Consider the following 27,893-nt stretch of genomic DNA (forward strand, 5'->3'; position numbering starts at 1 on the left):
TTGAAGAATTTGAACCATTCCTCATTTGATTCCTGATCCATTAGGTCATCATTGGGGGGGACGTCCCATCTTAGCCTTCTTGGGACTATGTTTTCTTTCAAATAAGTTTCGAAGGTACATATGTCCCACCACAGGCTCACCTTCTTTTCCATGTTATGTCCCAACTTCCTCATTAAGCTCTCTAAATCTAGGTTTCTATTAGCATTGGCATTTATGGTGCTAAAGACTTCTTCTAAGTTAACTTTCCTTTTCTCCATATAGGAAAATACATCCATGATTGCTGCGGGAATTGGTGGAAGGTGTATAGGTGAATAGATAAAGAATATTCCTGCGCTATCAAATACGGGGAAAGGAGAGGAGGAGTAGAGCTAGGAAAAGCCGCCTACACAGGGTGGGGTACAACCAGCCCCTATATGTTAAATAGGTAAATAAAAGTGTGGTGCTGCGCTAATCATGTACAAATCTATAACACAACTCAATAGGGCAGTATACGCCCTACAATGCAGCTGCGGCCTACAATATGTCGGCCGGACAAAAAGACCATTAAGGGTACGAATCAAAGAGCATGTGAATAACATTATAAACGGATACGATAAACATAGCGTATCCAAACACTTTCTGCTGTGTCATAATAGAGACCCCTCCCACCTGAAGTTCTGGGGTATTGAACCATATGTTAAACACTGGCGGGGGGAACACAAGGTTAGGACCCTCAGTCAGATTGAATCCAAGTGGATTTTCACCCTAGATACTTTCTCGCCAAGAGGCTTGAATATAGAATTTGACTTGAACTGTTTCCTTAGTGATTTTTAAAGATTTTTAATGTCCAGATAATCTTTTTTAAATTTTTTAATACTTCACATTTTTAATATTCTCACCCTGTATATCTGTTAATTTCTTTATATGAGGGGTGTGAGGTCATATAGGCCCACAGGTTCACAGTCGAGGTGTGATTTATACTCCCACCTCCTGGAAACTACATCTTACCCCAGTATAGTTTATTTTAATTATATGTAAATTCGGCTCCAGGATTAGTTGGCAGGCATATAGTCCTCTTATGGATGATGTTGTTGCATAATATTTCCTTGTTTTCTATTTGTCGTGGATTAATATATTTTTTATTTTTATTTTTTATTATAATTTTTTTTTTTTTTTTGTATTTATATATTTTCTTACTTGTATTTTTACTTGATTTTTTCCATTTTTTATTATAAGACTAGTATAGGCATTGGGCATACTATTTTATATTGCATATTTATCTTGCATTGGCACTTTGATGTTCTTGGTCCCTATGTAATATATTAGGTACCATTTTGTTGCTGACCCTGGTTCACATAGATGCCTCTCCCTAAACCGATCGTTTTTGTTATTGGTTCCCCGATCTGACCATTCTTGAGTTTCATTTTTATAATATATGGTTTTAATAATATTTTTTACGATCTGCAATAGTTTTATTTTTGAATAAATTGGCCGTTCTTTTTTAAATATTATATGTTTTTGCACCGCGGATCTAGATTGGGATGTGTGCTGCTGCGTTATATGCCCAGACACACAGTACGCTGACTATGTTATGCTGCGGACATAGTTATATTTTCCCTTTGCTGACAGTAGTTTCTGGGGTCAGTGCCGATTGGCTAAGTTCACTATGGCCATTGTAGACTTACACCCGCCCCTGTCTGCTTTATTGGCTGACTTGTCAAATCGCTGCGCCTATCCATCCCCGGCAACATGGCCGCCATAGTACTTCCTGTAGCCTTCGAGAAAATGGCCGCCCATTATAGTCTATGGGGAGCTATTTAAGGACATCCATAGTGCCTCCCTGTATCCCCTGATGAAGTCACGTGGGCCGTGATGTCACGCGTAGGGACGGGACAGGCACTCTACAGTGATCAGCGGTACGAGCTCGCCGCTCGTCGGATCTCCATTTACTACTATATGTTTTTAATGTGAGTACCCCTATTTGTCTAATAAAATCCACCTTTTACCAAATGATACTATACTATTGTGGGATCTTCCTTTGGTGTTTTTTATCTTGGTGACCCCGGGATACTACTTGAGATACGGATGTCCCCAGAGGAGATTAACCTGGATAAGACCCAATTAAAGTCGTTACCATGAGTGGCTGATGCTGTGGCTTTGCTAGTTAAGGGCCGCCATGCCCAATATTGGCTAATGCGAACACCCTATTACCTAAAGGTAAGGGGCCACTGCCCACCACTGCGTGCTGTGCTGCATGAAGAAAAATTACACGTCACTAGCCACTTATATTTCGGAATAGACCACTGTTTGATACACGATTCTGGACTTTTTAAGTGGATCACTCTTTTATGCACGCTGATTTGTGGACGCTACGTTTATACATATATTTCTATTTCTATTTGATTTTTTGAAGTTGTTGGATATATATATACTTTTATTTTTTTGCAGTTGCTGAATATCATATAAGTTCTAGCTCACTGTCACTTTTCTATGTTCTATGAGCACTAGTCACTTTCTATTGTTGCTTGCTTGTTATATATTTCACTGTGTACACTGAGTATTTAAGTCAGGTATTGTTATTTTCTGATATTTGTCACTTTTAAGATATTTTCACATTGATTTTGTATATGAGTATATTTTGCACACTCTGTGCACAAGGGTGTCCATGCTGATTTTTTACGCCAGGATTTTAATGTGAGACACTAATACTGTTTGTTTATTTATTGAGTTGTGTTATAGATTTGTACATGATTTTAAGGATTAGCACAGCACCACACTTTTATTTACATATTTAACATATAGGGGCTGGTTGTACCCCACCCGGTGTAGGCGGCTTTTCCTAGCTCTACTCCTCCTCTCCTTTCCCCGTATTTGATAGTGCAGGAATATTCTTTATCTATTCATTTTAATGCTTGTTGACTTGCGTTGTTCTGTGTTTAGGCGCACTTTGAAAATACAGGTCAATGCATAGACACATAAAAAATAACTGTTTTCATGTGTCCTGTTCACACTGCAACGCTACGTTGACCTGTGTTGCGTTGCGTTAAAATGCAACATAAATACATTTAAACACACATTTAAACACAACACAGGTGAACGCATTTAAGTGTAAACAGGACACATAAAAACCCTTTGAAAAGTTGTAAAAGAAAATGAACAACAATTTAGGGGTCTATTTATAAAACATTTGTTGGATGAATGTCACAAGCATTCACACAGGCTGCAAGAATTTCCCCTGTATTTTTTCTAATGCAATTATTTCATATGACTGTCATCTCCATCTAGTGGCCATAATGTGGTACATTTTCGGATTGAGGTAGTTAAAAAAAATAATACTGCATTTTGGCCTCTAGAAAGAGCTGATGATCATATGAAATAATTGAACCTGAGAAATTACAAGGAACATGTGTGCAGCCTGGATAAATGCCTGTGACATTTATCTAACAAAGGTTTTTTTTTTTTTAAATTGAGCCCATAGTGTGCTCCCACCTTACCGTCTGACCTGAGAACACAGTTGGGGGAATTCAGTAAAGCTCTACCAACAGTTTTATGATGCTATGGCCCTTTAAAATGGCCTTTGTCAGATAAAAAAATCCCTACTGCCCCTTTTTGGTAATTTTACCAACACGTGCAGCAGATTTAGGTAGTTCCTAATAGTAACATTTTTATAAAGTGGCTCTATTAACTACTTGCCGCTCTTGCTATAGCTGAAAGATGGCTACAGAGCGGGCCTTAATTGCCGGGAGGGCATCCATGGACGTCCTCCCGTGCTTGAGCTGCCTGTGCATCCCTGCGGGTCACATGTGGCACGCTCTGTGATCACCGAGTCTATGAGATTCGGCTGATCACAGATCACAGTAAGGGGCCGATCAGCGTGAGGAAAAAAAAAAAGGCAATCACCGGCTTCTATCAGAGGGACATTAGTCCCTTACACAGAGAGCCGTGGCTGCCTCATCAGTGCCCACCAGAGCCACCTGCCAGTGCCACCTATCAGTAGCCACCAGTGCCACCTACCAGTGCCCACAGTGCCACCTAACTTTGCCCACCAGTGCCACCCATCAATGCCCACTAGTGCTGCCAATCAATGTCCATCAGTGCCTCACCAGTTCCAACGATCAGTGCTGCCTATCAGTGTCACCTACCAGTGCCTGCCAGTGCCCATCAGTGCCACCCATCAGTGCCACCTATCAGTGCCGCTTATCATTGTCACATTTCAGTGCCCTTCAGTGCCCTTCAGTGCTGCCCCTTCAGTGCTGCCCCTTCAGTGCTGCCCATCCGTGCTTATCAGTGCCAACCATCAGTGCCACCCATCAGTGCCACCTCTCAGTGCCACCTATCAGTGCCGCTTCACCAGGACTTATCAGTGCCACCTATCAGTGCCCGATAGTTCTGTCTTATCAGTGCCCATCAGTACAGCCTCATCAGCACATATCAATGAAGTAGATAAATTGCCTGTTTTAAAAATTTTATAGCAAACTATAAAACAATTTTTTTTTTCAAAATTTTCTGTCTTTTTTTTGTTTGTTTTTTAGCAAAGAGTAAAAAACACAGCAGTGATTAATAACCACCAAAAGAAAGCTCTATTTGTATGAAAAAAATGATAAAAATGTAATTTGGGTACATTGTTGCATGACCGCGCAATTGTCATTCAAAGTGTGACAGCGCTGAAAGCTGAAAATTGGTCTGGGCAGGAAGGGGGTTTAAGTGCCCTGTAGTCAAGTGGCTAATGCACAAATTCAAAAAAGATAATGAAACTGCAAGTAAATAAGACCTACTCTAAGTTGGTGTACAGAGACAGGCAGAGTGCCTGTCCCATTACACGGTGTAGCATATTTGCCTTCGCTGCCCACTCCCTTCGCTGGTTGTTAAGGGCGCTCCCAGCAAATGACATGTAGGCAAAGGACACACACCTGACATGCCTCCAGTTATACAGATCATAAATAAGGCATACACAGAAAATAATTGGGCAAACCCACAAGTCCATTTTACCTCTATTTTTTTTTTCATAGTGGCTTGTCAAAACAATAATTTTAAGAAATCAGGGGATGGATGAAATGTTTACCATAATGCAACAGTTTTGGTAGTTAAATAATACCTTGTTTAACAAGATATTTACCTTTAGACCAAAAAGAGGGACACATGAGGAGGAAAAGTGCCTTGAAATGAGGGACAGTTGGGAGCTATGCCTAAGTAAAGGTTGAAATTTAGTGGTAAATTACTGTATTATACATTTTACCAGTCTGTTCATCCTAATCATTGCATGAAATGACACACCGAAAACCTCAAAGCCTACATCCCATTAAACCATGAGAAAACAATCGGCAGTCTATGGTGCTGCATGCTAGAACATTTTGCCGTGTTTTTATCAGCCCATCAAGATATTCAGCTCAAATTTCTGTAACCCCCAGCAATCTGATTAGTTTTTTGTCACTGACCTGCCATTAGTGCTTAGTAGAAACTCATTGGTTGCTATCAGTTAATACACTTGGCATATTACCATCAATATTAGCCCTTTTCATTAGAGATTAGGTCGCATGTCTAAACCAAAGATATTTTATGGGCACCAACAGGTCCTGTTCTACTAATGAAAATAATGTGTCTGTTCTGGCATAGGTTCAGTGTGCAGATGTATGTAGGAGGAAGAAAAGATTCATATATTGTCAGACAGTTAAAGAGTTAAATGGTTTCACCTAGTGATATAAGAAAGGCCTGATCAAAGCTTATTTTTTAAGAAAGGGAAAATATAATGAGTACAAAACAGCACTTGACAAGGGGCACAATGTCTTTCTGAAAAAAGAATAATTGAATGCACTCAAGAAGAAACATTCTGAAAATTGGGGCTCTGAATATATTAATCCACAAGCTGTTTGCTCAAGATGAGAGGGTTTTCTCAGATGGTCATATTACTACAAAATTAAGTATTTTTATTTCTACTTTTGGATGGAGTTGGGAGGGGTTGGAAACTCTGTAAGGCTTTTGATTGCTGTCTGTTTCCCCACTGGGTAGATTCACCCTCTCTATTAGTCCTTAGGAACATTGAATCTAGGACAGAAAGTGATGGGAAAATGGAAATATTACTGTTATTACCAGAACAGTAATAAAAGAGAAAACTTCCACTGGAGACAACTGGACAGCTGTCTAACTTCATTAAATTTCCTCTCACTTCATGTTATTTCTCTAGCACAGAAAGAGAAGAGAAATCTCCCCAATTAGCATAGCTAAGAAAAAAATACAATTATATTCTTTTTTTCATACAAACATTTTTATTTGTTTAGGGAATGAACATGTAAAAAAAATACAACTCAGTTCTGTTATATAAAGGGTCACTATAACAATATGGGATGCAACCTAAGTGACATAACAATCTCACATACAGGATACAACTGTCAGTTTGAGGTCACAATGGGAATAACCCTTGTTCATTGCTGGAAAGATAATAACTAGAGACATATTATAAATCAAATGCATTGTTTAATTTTGGACCACCATATCGATTTTATTAATGCAATTTTGTCATCTAACTTATACTTGTGTTGTTGCAGGCATTTTCCTCCGTTATCGCATGGCGGCCATTGCGGTGATACCATCTGTCCACCACCAGGGCCACTCCACCTATGTCCCCGATCTGTCTGAATTATCAGACTTCCCTTTGTTCCTTCCGCCCTCCCCCCCTCCTGGGGCTTGCCATGGTGGGCCCAATGCACTGGGTGTTTTTACCCCCCATTCATCTGGGAACTTGTTTCACTACAGCCTTTGGCTGCATGGATGCCCAAGGGCTGGCTTTATTGTCAGCCCGCCCCTTCAGCCGGGACCATCGCGGTGTTCCAACGCCTGTTCATGCCTCCATTCCCCTCTGTCTCCCTTGGATGATGTGGAGTTCTCCCCCCTCTTCCTCTGGAGCCTTCCGTTGCACTTTCCCATCTGTCGATCATGTCGCAGGCAGTAGCTGCCATGTGACCGGACCGACGCTCGGACTTATGGGATATGTAGGCAAATGATACTGGCAACTGCGCATGTGCCCCGCCCGCCTGTCGTCCGATCCTGATCAGCTGATTTATATCATGCTGATCAGGTGGGGGTTTTAAAAGGCAGCCTTGCTCTCAGTGTGTTTTTTATCTCCTTGCTGTGGGACCATCCTGGGGAACTGGCTACATGTGTAAAAGGTAATAGATCCAACAAACTTTTTTTCATCACAGCAAGCATCTGTCATTATATTGCCACATATGGCTGTACTGGCTGAATTTTCTTGCTAACAGTCCCTTTGTTATATGCATGGACTTTCAGATCATCTATAATAACCGGTGTTACCAGAAAGACTCATTGTGGAGGTTCCAACGTCTAGCCAAGATACTGGCGGAACCTTATTCATAGGATGCATTTTTTCTAACTTAATGCGTATTCGGTAAGCCCTACTCACTCTATCCAACATATTTCACTATGTCCTTCAAATCCTGAAATTCACTGATATATTTATGTGTATCAATATCATTTTTCCCATACCTTTTTTTTCCCCTCTCTTGAATCTATTTTACAGTCCTTTTGATCGCATTCATGCGATTTTTTTTTTTTTTTTTTTTTTAAACATGAACTGACTGCGCTGTGAATCTCCCTTGTGCAACATTGAGTGCCTTGGTTTTGCATATAATTAGGGTATGTAATTGAGGCTTAGGTCCCTTTTGTTAAACAAAATTAAAATAATTTTCAATACTTATATGCTATACTTCTCTTTTTAGGCGCCCTTTAATTCCCCTGTAGCCAAATACTGGGCTGAGTGCAACTTCCATTCTCAGGGTCTTGGTGGTGTCCCCCTTGCGTTTTGGAGCCCGCATGGTATGTTTTAGGTGTGTGAGGGGTGGGAAGACCGTGGGATATGGGGGGGGCGGCAATTTGACCGCTATGCGATGCGATTGGCTTGTCTCCAGCATTACAAGATTGTGTTGATCCAATAATGCATTTTTTCTTTATTATAGTGGTTTTACTCTCTGCAGTACATCTCTACATTCCCCTGATGAAGCCAATATTTTGGCGAAACTAGTTGGGAACATAAGACTATGATCACCCCTCAACATCTTTGGTGACGGTCATTTATTTGCACTGTATTTCTGTTTTTGTTTTGTATATTTTTTGTACTCCTTCATGTAAACATTTTAGATGTTTTTGATATCAATAAAATAAATGGTTTTATATAAAATATCATTCTAGTAAGAAAAACAGTAAAACAGTAAACACTCTGTATTCTGGATTGGTAGTGATTCTGAGCTTCAGGGGTTAAATCCTATTTTGTGTCCAGGTATGCTGAAGGAGCCCTTGGTGAAAAATTGGTTTCAAGTAAAATAGTTAAGTCAATGATCCATAAGTGGACCAACATGACCACTTATTGTGGAAAATATGCATTGTGTCCATTATAGTGTGATGAATTTGTTCCATTATTTTAATTGATTCCATTCTCTGAAGTACTTGGGGCCAGAGAACCATTGGGGAGCGCCAATTCAAGGCTATAGCCCACAGGATAGCACAGAATAATGTGTTCACCATTTTCTGAGTAGAAGGAGGTACATCTGGTATAGGTGCGAAAAGCAAACAGATGGGAGCTGTCAAAGTCACCATAGTACCTGTTATCTGTGCCACCCTGCTGGCCGCCTGGGACCATATGTGTTGCAGCTGTGGGCAGCTCCAAAAGGTGTGAAGTAAGGAGCCCTGTTCCTGACAACCCCTAAAGCAAGTATCTGTGACACCAGGGTAACATTTATGAACTCTATCCGGGGTAAAGTACCACCTCGTGTGCAACTTGACCACTGTCTCCTTAACGGCCATGGAACGGGAGCATTTATGCATGTTACTCAGCATGATCGACCAGTCTTCTGTAGAGAATACCTGGTCCACATCTGTTTCCCAACTGATCATGGCCGACGATTTCTCCGGAAGGTCAAAACCGTTAAGGTGACTGTATAGCATAGAGATTGTCCCTCTGTCTGCAAAAAAGTGTCTTACTTGGAGATATCTATGGAACTCATTTCTAGGGATATCGAATAGTTCTTGTAGCTGTGTAAATGAGTAAAAATGTGATCCTTTGGTTAATGTATTTAAAGTGGTGAGGGACCTGAGCTCCCACCATTGGAAATCTTTGGGTAGGTCGTATTCAGGGGGAAATCTCCTGTCTCCTAGAAACGAGGACGGGGGGCCTATCAGATTGAAGTTTACATTTCCGTTGGTATAGATTCCATAGGTGTATGGTTTGACCTACTATACCATTCAGCGTGCCGACTTCTCTAGATTTTACACCAGATTGCCAAAGAAGACCTGGTAAATAAAATGGGCGAGCTGAAATCAGCTCAAACCTCAACCATGGAATCCTAACTGGGGAAGCATGCCACTGGGCCGCTTGTGCTAGTCTAGCCGCTAAATAGTACAGCCATATATTTGGTAGCCCTAAGCCCCCTTGTGAAAGCGGTCTGTGTATGAGGATTTTCCCAAATCTGGGGGGTTTGCCTTTCCAGATAAATTTATTAATGGCTATTTGGATCATATTGATTGTTTGGCGAGATACATACAAGGGAAGTGCTCTAAAAAAATATAATAGCTTTGGTAGGATGGACATCTTTATGGCCGTGACCCGGCCTAGAAGAGGGATGGAGAACGTAGACCAGAGTTGCAGCCATTGTTTAGTTTTAAGGAAGGCCTTAGGATAGTTAGCATTATATAAAGCACGGAGGGAGGGTGCTAATCGTACTCCCAAGTATTGCAGGGATTTATCAGTGAGAGTGATCCCAAATGAGCTCCTAATGCTAGCGGAGATATGAGGTGGGATATTGATGGGGAGAGCAGAACATTTCGCTAAATTTACACCTAGTCCAGAGATGGAATGAAATTCCTGTAGGGTGGACATTAAATTGGGGAGGGCAACGAATGGATCTGACAGGAACATGAGGACATCATCCGCATAGAGACTTAGTTTAAATTCCTCTTCACCTTTTGTGTATCCCTCAATATTAGGGTTATTGACTATTGCCCTGGCCAACGGCTCTATAGCCAGGGCAAAGATCAATGGTGACAAGGGACAGCCCTGCCTAGTTCCCCTGCTAAGCGGGAAGTACTCCGAGGAGCATCCTGCGAGTTTAATTCGGGTGTGTGGGTTACGGTATAATGCTTTAAACCCATTAACAAATTCCCCCAGGAATCCAAATTTAGATAAAACAGCGTCTGTTGGCGGTGCGGCAAGCAGTGTGATAGATGCTTGATTTACATCAGGGGACATTTTTTAGTTTTAATAAAGGCATTGTCAAAAACTGTCTCTGTGTTTTTATTACTTTTTGACACTTTTTTGGTGAATGAGTAGCCAGAGGATGCTGTTGAAGGCCTTATGTATATCGAGGCCCAGAATCAGAACTTTGCAAGAACAATTATCAGCATCCTGAATTATGTTAGCCGCTAATCTAATATTATCGGTGATCTGTCTCGATAAATCCGGTCTGCTCTGGTCCTATTAAAGTGGATATGATGGGCGCTAGTCTATCAGAAAACACTCGGGCTAATATTTTAGTGTCATTATTCAGGACTGAGATTGGTCTGTAATTTTGTGGCAAGGAATGGTCTTTATTAGGCTTGGGTAACAGAGTCATATTGGCCGAGAGCATCTCTTCTGGGAGTTTATGGCCCTGTAATATATGGTTGATTACTCTGGTAAGTTTAGGTGCTAATTGGTCCGCAAATTTTTTGTAGTAAGATGTGGTATATCCGTCCGGGCCCGGGGCTGTAGATGATTTTAGGGATTTTATAATAGTTAGTATTTCTTGCTCAGTGCAAGGGGTATTCAAGTTTTGTAGCTGTTCTTCCGAAAGTTAAGGAAGGGCTATAGAGTCTAATCATGAGTCTATCACTATTGGGGAAGGTGTATCAGGGGAAGTCAGAAGGGACCTATAATAGGATGTAAATATCTGTAATGTCTCCTTAGGGTGGGAAATCAATTGACCTGAGTTGTTTTTTAGTTTGTAGACATGTATCGGTTGGATGGATTGATGAAGTTTACGTGTGAACATGGCTGAGGCCGAATTGCTATACAAGAGGAACCTAGCTTTAGACCATCTCATGGCTTTTGCAGTGTGTTCTGAGAGGATAGTATCTAATTCTACCCTCTTTTGGTTGATTTGGCTAAGGGACGCAGGGGAGTGAGTCAGGGCATGCTCATGATAAAGTTTGTCTAATTCCAAGGTGAGGGATTTAATGTTGGCTACTTTCTGATGTTTTTTACAGGTGGCAAGTTCTATAAAGCGACCTCTTAGTACTGCCTTATGGGCAGCCCAAAGTATAGATGGGGAAATGTTGTCAACATCGTTCAATCTGAAGTATTCGGTTAAGTGTTCTGCTATTTTTGCATTCAGTTCGGGGTCCGTTAATAGTGAGTCATTTAATCTCCAGGAGGCTGTCATTGGAGATAGTCCAATGTGGGAAGTGTGAAATGAGACCAGGTGATGATCAGACCAGGGGCAGGAGTGTATGTCAGCAGAGGAGGAGTTTGCAAGTAGGATTGGGGAACTGAAGACATAATCCAATCTGGCATAACTATCATGGGGGACTGAGTAATGGGTAAACTCCTTTGCTCCAATGTTATGGGCTCTCCACGTGTCAATTAATTGAAATGCATTCAAGGATCTGACTAGTGATTTGGGAAAGGCATTAGCCACACTAGTGGTCTTACTTCTATCTAAGGCAGAATGAGCCACGAGGTTAAAATCACCCCCTAGTAACATATGAGGAGAAGAATATCTATCCAGTACTTGGAAGAATGATCTAAAGAATGCTCCTTGGGAATTATTAGGAGCGTAAACATTGGCCACTGTCAGGGTACAGCCCTGTAATTCTCCTTGGATTATCAGGAATCTGCTGGACGGATCTTTGTATATATGTTTAACTGTGTTTATAATAAAGATAGCTACCCCCCTGGCCTTGGACTCAAACGTCGTGAAGTGGTGTAGTTTATAGGCTTTCTCAAAAAACTGAGGGTGGGAAGTAGTGGAGAAATGAGTCTCCTGCAGTAGTATAATATCTGCTCCAAGTTGTTTGTAATATCTAAATGCCTTTCTCCTTTTTTGAGGGGAGTTAAATCCCCTCACATCATGGGATATTATGCGTAGACCCATTGCAGATATTTAATCCGATGGGGATGAAAATATAAGGATGTGTTTAAAAATGGGAAGTCAGGAATTCTTTTAGCGTCATTCAAGTCCAATACCAAAGGGGGCACTAGCGATTCCAGTACCAGATACCTAGAATTACCAGAACACCCAGGTTGTCTGTTAATATAGGTTGAAGTCATCATCCGTGCATAGACATCGGTTTGTAGAGTACAGAGTAGACCAAAACATAACCAATAACAGTAAAAATAAGCTCTAAGGGGCCAGGATGAAAACAGCATCCCAGCCTATATAATTAACAATTGTGGACTAATGTTGTCCAAACTACCACAGGCGCTCAGGGTCACCTCTCAGCGACAGGGGGCAAGGGAGAGGGGATGGGAAAGGAGAGAAAACCCAATTATATTCTACCCCGAATAAAGCAACCAGAGAAACAATTTGTAATTTTTTTTGTTCTGCTAATGCCCAACTCCAGTCAAAACTTTTTCTTTTACAGAGGAATGGAACACAAAAAATAAAAAGATGTGAACAGACAGGCTCTTTATTGCAGAAGAGTCATGTCTCTTCTGCAAAACATTAAACATACCTGCCTGTTGGCAATCCTCTGCTGAGTGTACACAGCAGTGCCAGTGTGATAAAAAAGGCTCCCGTGTGTGATGTCATCCCGCGTCGGGAAATCAAGATGGCTGAAGACTGAGGCCCAGGAGGAAGCCAGAGAGAAGATGCTGGCACTGCCAAGGGACCTCATGGGCATTGTACCATTGGAATATAGGTGAGTATTCGTGTCTTTAATTCCGCTTTAAATCTGAACGTAAGACAAAGATTTCCCTCCCCACTCCTTTCCTTCAAATTAATTGTAGGTCAGTTTAAAAAAATAAACCCTGGAAAAACTCACCTAAATCTGAGATCATGTGATACACTAGGCCCAGAATCTTCTCCATTGCGGAAATAGAGAGTCCTTCTTCAGGTATCCACATTGGTGCCTGGATGATGTGGACACATCCTATTGGCTGTCCAGTGGTAGGGTCCTTTGATGACTAAAGACTGCTTCTGACAATGAGAATTTTACTGCAGCACTCGTCAAAGTTCCCAGAAGAAGAGCTGTTTGAGAACATGCACTGCAAACCTAGAACATCTATGGCATTAACCTAAAAAAACCAAAAAAACTAGATGGGTGATTGGTGGGGCAGAAGGGTGAGATGTACGGATGTATTCTTATGGCCAGAGATGGACTTAAAGGAGAAGTACAACTAAAGCTCGTTTGCAGTTCATTCTGCACTCCTGTGACCAGTTTTCAGCAGACTAGTTTTGACTAGTTTTCAGCAGACAGTGGGCTGAGCAGAAATCTGATACACAAACAGCAGGAAAACCCATTTTCTCTCCTTTTTACTAAACGTTGCTCATTGTGTCTCTATTGGAGAGGATTTTCCTTCCTTCATGACCCCTTATCACTTGGAAAAATTCTTCCTAACACGAACACTAATAGGGCGTACACACGGTCGGACTTTGTTCGGACATTCCGACAACAAAATCCTAGGATCTTTTCCGACGGATGTTGGCTCAAACTTGTCTTGCATACACACTGTCACACAAAGTTGTCGGAAAATCCGATCGTTCTAAACGCGGTGACGTAAAACACGTACGTCGGGACTATAAGCGGGGCAGTGGCCAATAGCTTTCATCTCTTTATTTATTCTGAGCATGCGTGACACTTTGTCCGTCGGATTTGTGTACACACGATCGGAATTTCCGACAACGGGTTTTGTTGTCGGAAAATTTTATAGCCTGCTCTCAAACTTTGTGTGTCGGAAAATCCAATGGAAAATGTGTGATGGAGCCCACACATGGTCGGAATTTCCGACAACAAGGTCCTATCACACATTTTCCGTCGGAAAATCCGACCGTGTGTACGGGGCATAAGGGGTCAATTCCCTAAGAGTTAAATAACGGCGAATAAAATGTGGTAAAATACTGCATGCGGTAGCAATTGTGCAATGTGGTATTTGTTAGATTTAGCTGTAATTTACCACATTTAGCTGGCTGCTAAGGAGCGGGCTGGGAAGCCGGCCGCCGCGTCCTAAACAACTGATGACTTATTTTACCTTCGGGTCTGGTATGGATTTTAACCGCTTGTCAACTGGCTCACGCCGATATACGTTGGCAGAAGGGCACGTACAGGCATATTAACGTACCTGTACATTGGCCTTTAAGACACGGCTTTTGGGTGCGCCGCGAGCTTCGTGAGTGTGATCGCGGGTCGTCTCACGGAGTGATGCCCGCAATCGTCTCACAGAGAGGAAGAATGGGGAAATACTGATGTAAACAAGCATTTCCCCGTTCTGCCTAGTGACAAGGACACTGATCACAGCTCCCTGTAATTGGGAGCGGTGATTAGTGTCATGTCACACACATAGCCCATCCCCCCACAGTTAGAACACATCCCTAGGACACACTTAACCCCTACAGCGCCCCCTCCTGGTTAACCCCTTCACTGCCAGTCACATTTACACAGTAATCAATGCATTTTTAATTGCACTGATCGCTGTATAAATGTGAATGGTCCCAAAATAGCGCCAAAAGTGTCTGACCTGTCCGCCATAATGTCGCAGTCACAATAAAAATTGCTGATCACCGCCACTACTAGTAAAAAAAAAAAATTTTTTAATGAAAATGCCATAAAACTTTCCCCTATTATGTAGACGCTATAACTTTTGCGCAAACCAATCAATAAATGCTTATTGCGATTTTTTTTTTTTTTTACCAAAAATATGTAGAAGAATACGTATCAGCCTAAACTGAGGAAAAAGTGTTTTTATATATATATATATATATATATATATATATATATATATATATATATATATATACATATACATTTTTTTTTTTGGGGGGGGTATTTATTATAGCAAAAAGTGCTCTGGTCTTTTGCCAGCCAAATGGTCTAGGGCTGAAGTGGTTAAGCAAACGGCAATTTTTTTTTATAAAGGGAGTGGAGTCCCCCCCATAATCCATACCAGACCCTTATCTGAGCATGCAGCCCGGCAGGTCAGGAAAGGGGGGAGGAGTGAGCGGCCTCCCTCCTGAACCATAACAGGCCACATGCCCTCAACATGGGGACAAGGGACTCATTCCCACAACCATGGCTGGTGGTTGTGGAGGTCTGTGGGCAGGGGACTTTAACAAGGGGGCACTCAGATCCCACCCCCCCATGTAAATGAGTAGGGGTACATAGTACCCCTACTCATTCACCAAAAAAGTGTCAAAAAGTAATAAAAACACATAGACAGTTTTTGACAATGCCTTTATTAAAACTAAAAAATGTCCCCTGATGTAAATCAAGCATCTATCACACTGCTTGCCGCACCGCCAACCCGAAAAATTAAAGAAAAACGCTCCCACTGTCCATGAAGGCTGGCCGCCTACTGCAGGCTCCACCGTTTGACATTTGTTATATAGGCAAGGGGCGGGGCTATCTGAATGCGTCACCTGGCGGTCCCACCCCCCTGTCACGTCACTGACCCAGCATGCACTGGTCCTTAAAAGGGTCAATTCAGAGACTAGACCATCCACAGTGAACACGTGGCTGGTTTGCAGATATTCTGAGTTTCTATCAGTGTGAGCATGTGGGAATATCCTTCCTTATACTTTCAGGAAATCATCTGACTTCAGAATTTAAAAAAGGTAGCTTAGGGGCAGTTTGAGCACTTGGAGACTCTTGACCTTGTTTGATGTGATACGGTGCCAGTAAAAAAACCTGTTGTTTTCAAAGGGACCTTGAGCTGCATTGCATAACAGTTGCTGTCGTAATTCACTGAAGCCTTAATGTGTCATTTCTACAAGTTTGGATTTTAGTGTGACTGCCTACTGTTGGTTTCTGATTAGTCAGTTCTAACACCAATAAAAAGCTACATATATAGTATTTGCCCTGGAGAGTATGTATGAATGTATACACTAAACTACAGAAATTTGGGATAGAACACTAGGAGAGAACTACTTGCCACACTGGAAGCTGATGTTAGTAGAAGATGGCTCTTTTTTATAACATCATTAAATAATGTCAGTGATAAGGCAGGTTGGCAGTTGTGTAGAGGCAGAGCACTGTTTCTAAATGCTTTCTTGGGGAAAGAGGGAGGGGGAGTCAGCAGCAAAGACATTTGGGAGATGCTAATACAGCATCGCTAAAAATGTTTTTGTGTGCCCTATAACAGTTAATAACATGGGTTGGCCAGGCAGTCAGCCAGGCCAGCAATTTAATAACTGTTCACTTAGTCATTCCAGTTGCATTTTTTTTCCCATGAACCAGTGATTGTCCTTCCTTTACAGTAGATTAGAGACAATTTAAAGTGAACCTGTAGGTAGCCAGTGTATTCTTTAATTGTCAATGTTATTACATTTTGTGAGCATATGTAGCCGGGTGCTGTTGGCTGTGTGCAGCTCTCTCTTAAACCCCCCTGTTTGCATCAATTAAAATTGGTTTAGCTTCACTACAGTTCTGTCGATTGCCATCCTATTCACATTCTCTAGTACAGCATCTTTAAACCTATTCAAATGCCTGTTTGTTGATTCGTGCATTGTTTAACTGCATTGCCATTATTCAACCTTTCAGTCTATTATCCAGTTGATGGTGGTCTATTTTCTGTGCAGTGGTAGCATACTAACTTTTAAGTTACACTGTTGTGTCTGGGGTCCGAGAAGGTAAAAGTGGCAAAAAAGAGAACGCATCATATCCAGAGGTTCCTGTGGGGGTAAGTGCTACAAGCGGGGATTCGTCTGGGATGTCTCTGTAGGTTACCAAGACAACAAGCCAGAAACAGCCAAAATGGACCTCGCTGCTGATATCCAGTGGTTTAAGGAGCAAAATAGCCACTGGGACTCAAGTGTGGTGGTCAAAATCCCCTGAAATACCTGGTCAAAATTTCCTGATCACAGAGTGTTCGTACTGGACCTGAAAATGGATCAAGACGCCTCTCACACCCTTGTGCTGTTAGAGTGGAGAAGGGCAATCCCTGCCTGCTTCCTGGGGGCTAGTCTGCAGCTGACTAACTACATTAAAGCCTGCCTGCTTCAGGTGAGAGTGCCAGATACAAGTCCAAGGAGCTCAAGTCATGCCACACCCACTGAAGGAGCTTCTATGCCAGTGACCACAGTTACCACAGGCGCATACTTCTTTACCACTCTGGGCAACTTTGTGACCAAGTGCAACAAGACAAGTGTTATCCATTCCGGGGAAGGCTAAAGAAAGTTTAGACACAACTGGAGCCTGCTGGAAAAGAGCATGAATCCTGGACGAAGCAGGCCATGCAGACCCTGGAAGAATGGGATGTTCCAGAAGCACAAAAGAAACAGTGAATCACCAAGACCTTGAGAGGACCAGCTGCTGAGACTACGGTTGGGTGAACAGTTTGGCCTGAGCATGAGTTCGGCCGAACACTTGTCTGTTTTGGCCATTCCCCCGAACACCTGAATTTGCAGGGTGTTCGCCCCGACGAACACCCTGCAGCACGGTGCATTCTTAGTTTTGCAGTGGCTGCTAGGCTTAGAGATCTGGGGACTGAGGAACTCCTCTATAATGGATACCTCTCAGTTAAGCTTGAGTTTTGCCCATCAGTGGTAAGACACACAATAGTAATGTTTAATTTTGAGGCTGTTTCTGACTTTGAAGGGCTAATTGGATTTCCATGATAGTGGAGATGAGCACAAACTTAGTTGGATGGCTCCTTGCCCCTCATGTTTCAGAGAGTGAAGACACCAATGGGTACATCCCATTTTGTAAACAGTGTACTAGTGTATGGTTCAAGATCAGAAAGCCCCGGCTGAAGGGGTGGGAAAGGAATGTAAGCTTGATGGGATGAACAGGATCTTACAGCCCAGTGAGTGCTTACAGGCTTCGGTCAAGTTGAGTTGGAATCAGCCCGGCTACTACATCATTCTTGAGAATTGAGAATGTTCAGCAGGAGAAATATTCAGGGTTGGAGTAAATGCCAGAGATAGCTTTACTGAAGGCTGTACAGAGGACCATGGGAAAGTCAGTGTGCAAAATACCACTGGTGCCCCAATAAAAACTTCAGACTTGGATGATGATAGCGCAGATAAATTTGACCACACCCCTTTCACCACATGATTTGGTGGGCAGGACCATTAAAGAGTTATCCAAAGATCGGTTCTGTCCAAAGAATACCACTCTGCCACCAGAATGGCGAGAACAGCCAAAGCACAGGTTTTAAACTAGCAGAAAGTATTTTCTAGAAACAAGTTTGACATGAGGTATGCAAAGAGTGCTCAACATCCCATTTGTCTACAAGAGGACAAGCCTTTTCAAGAAAGGTCAAGATATATCCCATTGGCAGACTCAGACGATCTCAAAAAACATTGCATAGCTGAAAAGGACGACAATAATACGAAAGTCAAGAAGTCCCTATGCCTCTCCCATCATGGTGGTGAGGAACAAGAATGGGTCTTTAAGAATGCATATTGACAATCATACTCTCCACAAAAAAACTATTCTAAATCAATACACCACCCTCGCTTCGAAGATGCTTTACAATGTATATCCGGGGCTAAGTGGTTCAAAGTGCTGGACCTGAGAAGTGGGTAACATCAGATCTCAATGCACCCTGACGATAGAGAGAAAATCGCTTTCATTTGTCTGGTGGCATTCAAACAAAGGCTTTCCCCTGATATTAGAGGTCCTTAAGACATCTTTAAACTCATAAGGTGGTATAAAATGTTAAAGAAAAGTAGCTCATAGTGTAATATTTAATATACTCCACTACAGTCCTGCATCATCAGCAGAAGAGAAACAGCGCTACATGTGACATTTGACAGCCCAATCCATAGGGCCACTTACAGGGCTGTGCTGGGAGGAGCCCGTACGATGTACCAGCATGTTCTGGCATAAAAAAAATGTCCTGAGTACAAGAACATGTTGATTTGTTAGTAGAATATCCATCTACATGGAATTCAAGACTATAGAGCGAGTCAAATTTGATTCTCTGGAGAAGAAATTATGAAGTGCTTTTTGACTTACCTTTAAACAATTGGTCCTTTTGATGTAGTGAGCTCCAGTCCATTAGGTGATGGTCATGCATCTGGAGTATTGAATGATAAACATCATATGATTTGTTGATTATTTAAGATTGCATGTACTGTATTTTCATGCTTTATTTTATTTGATTTACATATTTTTTTACACAATATTATTTTCTGTGCTGCCTGTTATCAGTTGTTTTTTTGTCATTTTATGAGAATTACTAACATTTAGTGCTGCCACCAGTCTAATTTATGGTGGCTGTGCACAGGTATTATGTACAGCATTGTACAGATGCAAAACATCTTTCAATTGTTTTAAATTTCAAATTGTCTCTGCACAGTATGGAGGCCAGAAAAGCAATTAACACAAGCATTCCAAGCCATTAGAGGTTTCTTGCTTGGTTTAAGATTTACACTTATCAATTCAAGCATCCTTTTGCCTAATTATGTTTGGTTGGGTGATATACTGTATACTTCTTGACTTCCTGAAACAAGAAAAAGTTAAACTTCCCATCCTAAAGAAAACGCGCAGATAGCAATGTCAGAAATTGTACTACAATATCTACAAAAAACGTGTTATGATTGTAGTACTATTCATCTCGCAGAGCAGTATGAGTACAAAAAAAATCTTTTTATGTTAAAAATACTTCTGCTTTTTGGGCAATAGTATAATGTTATAGGGGATATCATGTCATTGCTGGCTATTGTATTGTCCTTGCTGGCTGAAATATAATGATGTCATTACATTTAACGGTTTTGTTAGAATATATGTCTGTTTTCTAGACACTGGCATCCTAACAACCAATGATGTCATCAGTTGATAAGGAAGATGTCTGTTGCCTCCACAGCATCCTTGTTTGACCTTCCTCTGCCTCTCTCCCTCAGCACTGGGGTCACATTAGCAAACTGATGGAGAGAAACTGAGGGAGAAGAGAAACATTGGAATACTAGTCAGTAGTTCCAGTGTGCAAAAGTGTATTTGCTTTGGAAGAAAAAATCACCACTAATGTTGGATGTCCTACATGTGTGGATAGTGCTGCATTATGTAAAATTATTAGAATAGTTTTTTACAATTTAGAATGGGGTGCCTTGAGACTGTACGTAATTTGAGATTGAGAATTTGAGAACTTTGAGATTGTCTCTAATTTTAAAGGGTACCTTGACTGAAAAAAGTTTGAGAAACATTGACCTAGAGCAGGGATATGCAATTAGCGGACCTCCAGCTGTTACAGAACTACAAGTCCCATGAGGCATAGCAAGACTCTGACAGCCACAAGCATGACACCCAGAGGCAGAGGCATGATGGGACTTGTAGTTTTGCAACAGCTTGAGGTCATCTAATTGCATATCCCTGACCTAGAGCCTGACCCTAAATGAGTCATTCGGAATAGTGGCTATAAATTACTGTATTTATTGGCGTATAACACTCACTTTTTCACCATGAAAATCATGTGCAAATAGCGTGTGCGTGTTATACGCCAATACTTCAATTTTAGCTGCCTTGGAGGGGACAGGGGGACGGGGGGGGGGAGGGGGGGATGAGCGCCATCAGATTGCAGTGAGAATCTCCTGTTTACTTGGCGGCCTCTGTAATAGGAAGTCCTGTCTCCTGGGCCACCATTGGACCACTGTTCTGTCTATCATAGGAGATTCTCACTTTATGTAATCTGTCGGCGCTTGTTTGGCCCCCCTCCCGGTCCCCTTTAGGCTGCAGATGGGCATCGATCAGGCTGCAGTGATGGCAATGGTGATGCTGCTGCATTGAAGGCAATGGTGAGGCTGCTGAATTGATGGCAATGGTGAGGCTGCTGAATTGATGGCAATGGTGAGGCTGCTGAATTGATGGCAATGGTGAGGCTGCTGAATTGATGGCAATGGTGAGGCTGCTGCATTGATGGCAATGGTGAGGTTGCTGCATTGATGGCAATGGTGAGGCTGCATTGATGTGGACTGATGAGGCTGCATTGATGGCACTTGTGAGGCTGCAGATGGGCATTGATCAGGCTGCATTGATGGCAATGGTGAGGCTGCAGATGGGCACTGACCCAAAGTTCCTTATTTAAAATTAAAGTTTTTTTTTCCTGAAACTTCCTTCTTAAAATGAATGTGCGTGTTATAGGCCTGTGCGTATTATACGCCGATAAATACGGTACTTTGAATTGTGGTTTAAATTTGGGTTTTTAAGGTCTGAGCTTTGTAATTGTGGTGAAATCCAAGATTAAACACTTATTTTAATATGTGAGTGTCAAGTCCAATGAGTTTACATAGAATTATAGGGAAAACGATGTCAGATCTCACGTAAGACTTAAGACACCCATAAAATTTGGATGATGCTATATAAAATATTGCTTGAATAGGTTGAAACTTTTTTTTCTTGGAGTCATGTAACACAACTTATGTTGATTGTAAACCTTGCAACATGTTACAGTCTGATCATTCAGATAAGCCTGGTCAGGTACAAGGCTTCGCCAATTAGGACACCAGAGCACTGTCAGAGTCCTAACTGCACACAGTGATGATGACTTTCTCCAATGATGGCTCAGTGCTCATAATCCCACCCCACACTATAATAGGTAACTTCCCATAAGAAGCTTTTGCATTGTGTTGGGGTCAGTTTGCTACTAGCGAGTTAGTGTGTTCACTGATTGTGACTCTGAGTGTAGAGTGTTAAGCTGGCCATACACTATACAATTTTCCTGTTCAACTTTCCTTTAGATTTACCAAAACCATATAATATGAGGTCAAACCTAAACCCTTTCAATTTGTATGCAACCAGACAGGCCCTTGCACTACATAGTTGAAGGTAAATCTAAAGGAAATTGAATCAGAAAATTGTATAGTGTATGGCCAGCCTTAGTGTAGTGTTAGTATAGTGTGTCAGTGTAGTGTCAATGTAGTGTATTAGTGTAGTGCAGTGTTTAACCACTTTCTAACTGGGCACTTAAACCCCTTAAAACCACTTAACCTTAAACAATTGCGCAGTCATGCAGCACTGTACCCAAATGAAAGCTTTAACATTTTTTTCCCACAAATAGAGCTTTCTTTTGGTGGTATCTGATCACCTCTGGGTTTTTTATTTTTTGTTAAAAAAATGAAAAAAGACAAAAGATTTTGAAAAAAAATACAAAACAGTTTTATATTTTGGTATAAAATTTTTCAAACAGGTATTTTTTCTCCTTCGATGTACGCTGATGAGGCTGCATTGATGGGCACTGATAAGGTGGCACTGGTGGGCACTGATAGGCGGCACTGGTGGGCAATGATGAGGTGCCGCTGGTGAGGTGCCGCTGGTGGGCACTGATGAGGTGACACTGGTGAACACTGAGAGGCGGCACTGATGGTTGGCACTGATGGGCAGCACTGAAGGGCATTGATAGGTGGCACTGAAGGGCATTAATAGGTGGCACTGGTAGGTTACACCGATAGCTGGCACTGGGCACTGATAGGTGGCAGTGATGGGCACTGATGGGTGGCAGTGATGGACAGTGATGGGCACTGGTAGGTGACACTGATAGGCAGCACTGCTAGGTGGCACTGATAAGGCATTGATTGGCACCACTGGTGGGCATTGATAGGTGGCACTCGTGGGCATTGATAGTTGGCACTGATTGGTGACACTGATATACACTGGTGGCACTGATATGCACTGTGGGCACTGGTAGGCAGCACTGGTGGGCACAGATGAGGCGGCTGTGCCTCTTCCTCTTCGGGACCGATGTTCCTTACACAGACGCTTGTAAGGAAGCTTGTAAAAAAAGTGGTTAACGATCTTCTGTTTACCTCACATGATCAGCTGTCATTGGCTCTAGGAAGGGTTCTGGTCGTCCCAAACGTCTTCCATTTAAGGATTATGGAGGCCACTGTGCTCTTGGAAGCTTAAGTGCAGCAGAAATTGTTTTGTAACCTTGCCCAGATCTGTGCATTGCCACAATTCAGTCTCTGAGCTCTTCAGGCAGTTCCTTTTACCTCATGATTCTCATTTGCTCTGACATGCACTGTGAGCTGTAAGGTCTTATATAGACAGGTGTGTGGCTTTTATAATTAAGTCCAGTCAGTATAATAAAACACAGCTGGACTCAAATGAAGGTGTAGAACCATCTCAAGGATGATCAGAAGAAATGGACAGCACCTGAGTTAAATATATGAGTGTCACAGCAAAGGGTCTGAATACTTAGGACCATGTGATATTTCAATTTTTCTTTTTTAATAAATCTGCAAAAATGTCAACAATTCTGTGTTTTTCTGTCAATATGGGGTGCTGTGTGTACATTAATGAGGAAAAAAATTAACTTAAATGAATTTAACAAATGGCTGCAATATAACAAAGAGTGAAAAATTTAAGGGGGTCTGAATACTTTCCATCCTCACTGTATATGTCAGTGCCCTCCCACACACCTGTATATATGTCAGCCCCCTCACACACACCTGTATATATGTCAGCCCCCCACACACCTGTATATATGCCAGCCCACCCACTAGGGGCGTTGCTAGGTCTACAAAAGATCTGGGGCTAGAGCCCATAGCAGCGTAGTAAAGAAAGTCATATGCTTGGGCGGGCATACACATGTATATACAGTAATATACGTGTGTATATATATCCCCAGAGAGCCCCCCCACTTACATCAGGGTCCCCAGAGAGCCCCCCCACTTACATCAGGGTCCCCAGAGAGCCCCCCCACTTACATCAGGGTCCCCAGAGAGCCCCCCCACTTACATCAGGGTCCCCAGAGAGCCCCCCCACTTACATCAGGGTCCCCAGAGCCCCCCACTTACATCAGGGTCCCCAGAGCCCCCCCTTACATCAGGGTCCCCAGAGAGCCCCCCCTTACATCAGGGTCCCCAGAGAGCCCCCCTCACACTAGGGTCCCCAGAGAGCCTCCTCCTTACATCAGTGTCCTCAGAGAGCCTTCCCCTTTCATCAGGGTACCCAGAGGTCCCCACCACTTACATCAGGGTTCCCAGAGAGCCCCCCTTTAATTGGGGTCCCCAGAGAGCCTCTGCCTTAAAAGCAGGGTCCCCAGAGAACCTCTCCCTTGCATCAGGGTCCCCAGAGAGCCCTCCACTTACATAAGGGTCCCCAAAGAGCCCCCCTCCCCTTGGGGACCCCTGCAGAGACTCGGGGCTATTGGCCCAAGATTCGGGGGTTTAGGCCCAAAAGCCACTCTCTAGCGATGCCCCTGCCACCCACACACCTGTATATATGTCAGCCAGCCCCTTACATACACAAACCTGTATATATGGCAGCCCCTCACATACACAAACCTGTAAACACACAAGGCTCTGGCCCCTCCCTATACACAAACAGCCCCATTCCTTTCCCTCACAGCCCCTACTTGTAAAGAAAGTCTTCCTACCTTGTCCCAGCCCATTTTCACAAAGCTGACAAGTTGCTGAGAAGCACAGTACAAATCACACGAGGGGTGGACATACACATAGTAACCAGAGGTGGCAGTAAGGAGCTTGATGTCTGAGTTCAGTGACACGAGAACAGCAGAAGCTGTGAAATTATTTCTGTAATGCACAGCACGGCTCCCCTTCACTAGTCCTCCCTTCTTCTGACCCAGGCAGGCCCTTGGGCCCCGGGGTCCCTTACAGTTGTGACAGGTCTACCCCCTGATGGCGGCCCTGACTGTAGGAGACGGTCCTGTCACTTGCTGGACTTTTTTGGGCTCCCTGAAGCCTTCTTCACAAATGCAGTCGAAATGTTTTTTATGGGATTAAGTTCATTTTCATGGTAAAGAGGAACTGTGCAATTAATTGCAATTCATATAGTCACTCTTCATAACATTCTGGAGTAGATGCAAATTGCCATCATAAAAACGGAAGCAGCAGACTTTGTGAAAATGAATATTTGTTTAATTCTCAAAACTTCTGGCCACGGCTGTACAGTGTGTGAGTATAGTGTAGTGTCAGTGTAGTGTGTTAGTGCAGTGTTTAACACAGCATTACATAACATTTAGTGCTGTATACCCTGTTTTTTTTTTTTTTGTCTCCTGCCTACCCCCTTTTTTAACCACTAGCCGACCGCCCGCCGTCAAATGGCAGAATGGTTCCTCTGCGCAAATCGCCGTAGCTGTACTGCGGCTACTTTAAGGGTTATAGGGGGCAGAACACTGATCGGTCTCCTCCCCCCATCAGTCCCACCCCCCCACAGTTAGAACATACAGCGAGGGAACACATTTAACCCCTTGATCGCCCCCTAGTGTTAACCCCTTCCCTGTCAGTGACATTTATACAGTAATCAGTGGCTATTTATAGCACTGATCGCTGTATAAATGTCAATGGTTTCGAAAAAGTGTCAAAAGTGTCCGATCTGTTTGCCGCAATGTCGCAGTCACAATAAGAAATCACAGATCACTGCCCTTACTAGTAAAAAAAAAAAAAAAAAATCATAAAAAGGCCATAAATCAATAAACTATTTTGTAGGCGCTATAACTTTTGCGCAAACCAATTAATATACACTTATTGTGATTTTTTTTTTTTACCAAAAATATGTAGAAGAATACATATCGGCCTAGACTGAGGGAAAAATTTGTATTTTTTTTTTAAATTGGGATATTTATTATAGCAAAAAGTAAAACATATTGTGTTTTTTTCTAAATTGTTGCTCTTTTTTTGTTTATAGTGCAAAAAATAAAAACCGCAGAGGTGATCAAATACCACCAAAAGAAAGCTCTATTTGTGGGAAAAAAAGGACATCAGTTGTGTTTGGATACATAGTGGCACAACTGCGCAATTGGCAGTTAAAGCGAGGCAGTGCCATTTTACAAAAAAATGGCATGGTCAGGAAGGGGGTAAATCGGGTAAAGTGTAAGCCTCAGTTTTTCTGACTGCGACGTGATATTCCCCCTTTTTTATTTTTTTGTTTTTTTATAGTTTCTACATTTTTGTCAGTGTCAGTCCTCAATTTAAAGCGCACCAAACACCCCTTTTCATTCAAAAACATGAATCCAATCACAAATTTTCCCATTTCTTTTACATTTGGGTAATAAGCGCCCTCCACCCATCATGTCTGGGAGGCTAACAAGTAGAGGAAGATGTTCCCATGTCAATATGAGGGGGCCAGCAGTGTCTGTGTACACAGGCAAAGGTGGACGTGGTCTGTCCTCAGGCAGGGCACATTTGTCTCTGTTTAGTGATGTCGCCTGTGCTATCCAGCCACTGCATGCAGAGTAGGTGGTGGACTGGCTTACTAAATCATCCTCATCATCCTCTGTGATCCAAGTTGACACTAGTGAGCAGTCCACCGCAGCTGCCAGTGCGGCTTATTCTGCCTCCTTGTCTACAGCTACTCCTGCCATAGCCCCAGCATCATGCACAGAGGAGTCAGCTGAATTATTTGAACACAGCGTCAGCCACTTGATTTGAGGATGCACAGAAATTACTTGATTCTGATGTTGGTTCTGAGGTAGAGGAAAGAAGTAACATGAACTAACAGAGAGGAGAGAACACTGATAAACAACAAATTTGCAGTCATGTTCCGCCAGCTGCAGCGTATTGCCAATTTGGCTCCAGTGATGATGAGAATTGAGGGGATGATGATGATGAGGTCACTGATGCAACTTCGGTGCTGGATAGAGCAGAGGATGAAAGTAAGGGGGAGAAACAACCCCAATGAGGCAGGATGTCCTCCAGAGGCAGCCATCATGGAAGAATAGAGAGCAGCTACCCTATTCCATCAGATCGTGGAGCTGTTATCTCCCAGCCTACTTCCCACAGCTGTGTGGGCATTTTTTAACACATGTGCAGCCGATCGCACTGTTGCAATTTGCAATCTCTGCCGTAAGCAGATTAAGCATGACAAAAACACCAGCCATTTGGGTACCACATGTTTCACAAGGCATTTAACCTCCTGCCACTCAGCCCATTGGCAAGAGCACCTGAAAGACACACACAAGGGACACAATTCTTCTCCTTTTTACTCCTCACCTTTCATGTCTACCCCCACTATATCTCATGACCTCTCAGCAGCCTTCCCTGACAAGGTTGATGGTATAAGAAAGGGTGTCACAGGTCCTTGCAACATGTCTGCCAGCAGCACACCACCAACTGTAGAGTCTAGCATGCAAATTTCTTTGCCCCATACACTCTCTGCCACCCACATTCCCTAGCATCTAAATTCCAGCTTGTCCAAATAGCTGGCTTTACAACTCCTGCCTTTCCATCTGGTGGATTCTGTTCCCTTCCATGAATTTGCAGAATGTACTGTACCACAATGGCAGGTTCACTATTTCTTTGCACGTAAGGCCATTTCAGCTCTGTACCATAATGTGGAAGCCAATGTTTTGGTATTGTTGGGCAAGACAGTCAGCAGCAAGGTCCACATTACTGATGACATGTAGTCCAGCAAGAATGGTCAGGGACAATATATTTTGTTCACAGCACACTGATTAACTCTGCTTGCAATTATGAAAGATGCAGGACAGGGCTGGAGCTTGTTTTACCACCTCGTCTCCATACAGCTGGTGGTGATGATGCAAGATCTGTCAGCTCCACCTCTCCTCCTCCTCCTCATCCATGCCCTCCTCTGCTGGATTGTCCTATGAACCACCAGTACGCCCTAAGCGTTCAAGGGGCCATTCAATGAGTCAGGCTAAAAGATGCCATGCAGTGCTTCAGCTGGTCTGTCTAGGGGACAGGAGCCACACTGCAGTAGAGATTCTTTCAGCTCTGCTGGGGTAGGCTCAGAGGTGGTTCATGCCACAGAAGCTTGAGCCAGGAATGGTGATGTGCGATAATAGAACTAATCTTCTG

At 42.7% G+C, this 27,893-nt stretch overlaps 1 long non-coding RNA gene across 1 annotated transcript in view; it reads left to right on the forward strand.

The window, feature by feature from the left end:
* Positions 1-1,830: 1,830 nt before the first annotated feature.
* Positions 1,831-27,893, forward strand: part of LOC141110933 (uncharacterized) — a 130,195-nt gene continuing 104,132 nt past the window's right edge. The window contains exon 1 of the long non-coding RNA XR_012236352.1: positions 1,831-1,946. This is a non-coding gene — a long non-coding RNA (uncharacterized lncRNA). The remainder of the gene's footprint in view (positions 1,947-27,893) is intronic.

This window comes from Aquarana catesbeiana, linkage group LG10, assembly GCF_042186555.1.
Source record: "Aquarana catesbeiana isolate 2022-GZ linkage group LG10, ASM4218655v1, whole genome shotgun sequence".
Classification (NCBI taxonomy): Eukaryota; Metazoa; Chordata; class Amphibia; order Anura; family Ranidae; genus Aquarana; species Aquarana catesbeiana.